At 31.6% G+C, this 4,274-nt stretch overlaps 2 pseudogenes; one reads left to right on the forward strand and one right to left on the reverse strand.

Annotated features, from left to right (window-relative positions):
- Positions 1-376: 376 nt before the first annotated feature.
- On the forward strand, positions 377-475 carry LOC122114787 (annotated as a pseudogene).
- A 677-nt stretch (positions 476-1,152) lies between these two features.
- Positions 1,153-1,889, reverse strand: LOC122114766 (annotated as a pseudogene).
- Positions 1,890-4,274: the final 2,385 nt, after the last annotated feature.

The following is a 4,274-nucleotide window of genomic DNA, read 5'->3' on the forward strand; positions in this document are numbered from 1 at the left end:
AAGACCTCATTTGGGAAAATTTCAACTGCAGAAGTTTAGAAGTAGCTCTTAAGCAAGGCCTACTTTGAATCCATTAGTTCTACAAAGCTAACTCAGTTGGATAAATAAGTACTTCAAAAAGCCATTCCCTTTGGACCTAGCTATAAATGCTTCAAAATGAAAAAGACTTAAAATAATCATTGACAAAATAATTGAAAATGTGAGCAATCGTCTGAACAATATAATTTTTTCCATTATGCACAGAATTTTAGGGAAATAAGATCAGTACCATTGTTAGGAACATTAAGGTTTCCTTGTTACAAATAGGCACCCAAGGATATAAGCCTGTATAAAGATTGCATCATTAAATTGCATACTTCAATGTAGGGGACACTATATGCTTCAGCAGCACGTATACCCCAATTGCAACAATACAGAGATTAACATGGCAATTGCACAGGATGATATGAAAATTTGTGAAATATTCCATATTTTTCATTCTTCAGATGCAAGAAATGAAAAACAGTTATTAAAAAGTTGATTACAAAATTACAAGTGTAATAATACATGTAATTCATATAATTAAAAGTTATTTTCACATCACTGTATTAAATCTTCAAATTAGTGAAGTCTTTACATAGCATAATCTTTAAAAAAACTTTTGAAATTAGACAACATTGTCATTTTATCCCAAAGAAATATACTATAAGGACCTAGAAAAAAAGGAATCTTACACTGTTTCTATATGGAATGCAATCTGAAAGGACACATTTATTAATGAGCCTATATATTATAAAACAATGTAGAATTCAAAGTATTATATCTAGGACAGAATAAAATAGATTATGGATATTATACAAACATAGAATATAGAATACTTTAAAATATAATTTTTCAGACAAATACCAGAAATATGTTCAGTTTCTATACTACTCATTTCAACAGATAAGTTAAAATTCTTTCTGATTAAAAAAAGCACAAACTCTCCAGAAACCATTATAGATGTATACAAATCTCTTTTGAATACATTTTGACATCAAAGTCAGGCAATTCACTTGGAAGAATTCCATGGAATCCATGAATTGTTACAGTAAGGTACTGTTGTTATTTGGATTGTGAAAATATTTTGCATGGTCACAAACAATGGAATGGAATTTATGAAATTTAAAAAACTTAACCAAACCATGGTGACTTAGAAGAGCAATTTGTACAGCCTTCCAAAACTTCAAAGAGATAGTGATATATACTTATCCTTTTGGCAATATCAAATGCAGTTTCTTCCAACTTATTCTTCAGACCTGATTTGACATAATGGTTCAACAGATGAAGATCCAACGTGTTTTTGCTATCTCTGTTCCCAGCAGCAATATGCAAGGGAGTCAAGAGGCCTTTAGTTTGGGAATTGGTATTTGGATCATGATGAAGTAATAAAACAGCCACTCTGGTATTATTCCACGTAAAAGCACTGTGCAGGGGTGTCCAGCCATCTACAGTTATTGCAAGAATATCTGCCGATTGAGCCACCAACTCATGGCAAATGTCTAAGTATACCCTATAGGTTTCCTGATGAAGATGGTTATACTCATCTTCATACCTAGTATTCACATGAGTGGCCTTTTTGGAAAGTAGTCCCTGCACTACTGTAGTAGTAAACAGATTATTTTCAGCAGCCCAAAGAAGAAATTTGCTTGGATCCTTCTCCATTTTTTTCTTGCAATTGATACCATTCCTCACTTTTTCATCGTGTTCCTCATCTTCATGACAATTGCCTAACCAGAGACTTTGAGTGCCATTGGGAATGATGTGTACATGTATTTCCCTAATAGTTCATGTTAGTTGAACTGTTCAGCAAAATCCGGTGAATTTTCTGCATCTGTTTTTTCACTATGATTTATTTTCTCTTTTTCCATTTTTACTATTCGAAATTATTCTAACTGTAGATTAGGGAACTGATGGAGAGCAAAGGAAAGATGTCCCTCCGTATTCAAAGATTCAGACTGAAAATATGGACCAGTGGTGTGTTCATGTGCAGTTTATTCTAGGAATGAGAAAAATGCATGCCTCTGATCAATTTATAGAGCACACAGAATTTTATGTTTTGAAAAAAGATGGAAATAGAATTTATGTATTTATTTGAAATTAGTAAATACATTTATAGCAGTCTACATAAAGAGACGTAGCTTTGACCAAATTGTAGACAAGAATCTAAATCCTTGATAATTGTAGGAAGAGATCTGAATGAAATCAGTTGAATCACACTTTTCCTGTAGAATGAAGGAATAGGTCCATTCAGCAAGAGAAGGCAAGTCAATTATATCTGTGACAAATCTTTGTGGAAAATGGTATCGAGGATTACTTACTGGTGATCCAATTGCACTGGAAGCATGATTCTGAAATATTCCTTGCAGATTCTCAACTATTGCTTTGATAATTATATTCTCCAAGAAGAAAAAGTGAGATTTAATTGATAGCAAAGGACTACTAATACATTTTGATTTCTTATTAAACACCTTCAATCATAGAAACCACTTAAAGACAATAGACAGGCCTACTTTTATAGATGAAAACAAGTGTCTTTAATAGTCATGCAAAGGACTTCTATTTTATTACTGCATTATACATTTTTTCTAATGTTGGATAACAATAAATACGAATCTATTAGAAAGCTCTTCAAGCTCATATGTCCAATAATGAGTTCTCTTATACTAAATCATGGTATTTTTTGTGTATGGTCTGAAGAAGAAATTTAAATTACTAACTTGATGTTTTGACAGGACAATTACATCACTGTACATCTTGCTTCTATACTCAATTTTAGATTACTATCTAAGTATGTGAAATAGATAAGTATAGAAGAAAAAGTAGAAGCCACACTGGTAGCTCATGTTATTAATCCTAGCTAATCAGAAAGATGAAGTCTGAGGTTTGTGGTTTGAAACCAGACCAAACCAAAAAAAAGGCCATTAGATTCTGATTTGAAAGAAACCAACAAAAGCTAGAAATGGGGCTGTGGTACAAGCAGTAAAATGCTAGCCTTGAGAAAACTAAAACAAAAAAATATCAATTTCTGGGACAGAGCCAGGCCCTAAGTTCAAGCCCTATTATTAGCACCAAACAAATGAATGAATGAATTAGTTAATTAATTAAAAATAAATTAAGTGGTCACATGTGGATAGACAAGTAAAACATAAAACCCGTGGTGACTGGATAGTGTATTACTTTTTAGTAAGGCAAATTATCATTTATACTAGTCATTAATATTTTATTTGAACTTTTTTGTGCAGTAAACCCTGAATTTAGCATGTATGTATATGTGTGTGTAAATGTGTGCATGTGCTGTTGCAATGTTGCTTGCTAATGTGGACAAGGTGGGACTGAAAAGAGCTAACTGTGTTGCAATATTTTTATTTATCATTGTTTTGTAATGTTATTTCAGTTCGACCCCCCTTCTGTACACTTTATTTGTCAAATAATAACATCATCAGAATCAAATCATTTACATTAAGTTAGATAAAAGATACAGCTTTAGCTCTTATTATATGCTAGGAAAGAAGATACAGACATAATTAGGTAGTAAGTTATTGCTGTAAGATGACTGTCAGTTCAAAATATGTATTTGACCTCTTAAATTGGTTATAATTTTAAAATATGCTCATGGAGTGAGTTTGACCGACTTGACCAAACCGGTATTACTCTCTGGTTATTCCCGTGAAACACAAGGTGGATAAATTCTGGCTTTCTGTTGAAAATAACTTTCTTTATAAGATCATATCTATTCTCACTAAGAGATAATCAACTCCAAATTTTTACGTTTGAATATCCCATGATATTGACTGAAAATCGGTATTGTTGATAAGCTTGCTAGATATTCCTTTCAAAAACAAACAAACAAAAAGCATGTGTCATCTCCAGATAATGGATGTATTTGAAGTTGTTTTGTACATGCAAAGGGATCTTCACTAATGGCTATTTTGTGGGAGTAACTATCGCAACTTAACAAATAAGGCTTTTCGTATATATATAACGAAATATAAATAACATCCCAGAGTGAATCTTGCAACTTCTGAAAAGCCTTTAAATATTTTAGAATTATTTCAGTTCATTGACTAAAAAGCTAAAGACATTTCTGAAATAAATATTGTTAAGATCTGAAAATGTAAGTGGGTATAAAGGCTTTTATGCATCATTTTATGAAAATCTAGTTTTTATGAAACTAAATGAAATAGAATAGAAGAATGTAAGTGAATTTTGTAAGCTAATTTATTATTAGTATAACTTTGTTTTCTATTAACACA

The sequence above is a fragment of the Dipodomys spectabilis genome, unplaced genomic scaffold (genome assembly GCF_019054845.1).
Source record: "Dipodomys spectabilis isolate Male_0828 unplaced genomic scaffold, ASM1905484v1 ptg000110l, whole genome shotgun sequence".
Lineage (NCBI taxonomy): Eukaryota > Metazoa > Chordata > Mammalia > Rodentia > Heteromyidae > Dipodomys > Dipodomys spectabilis.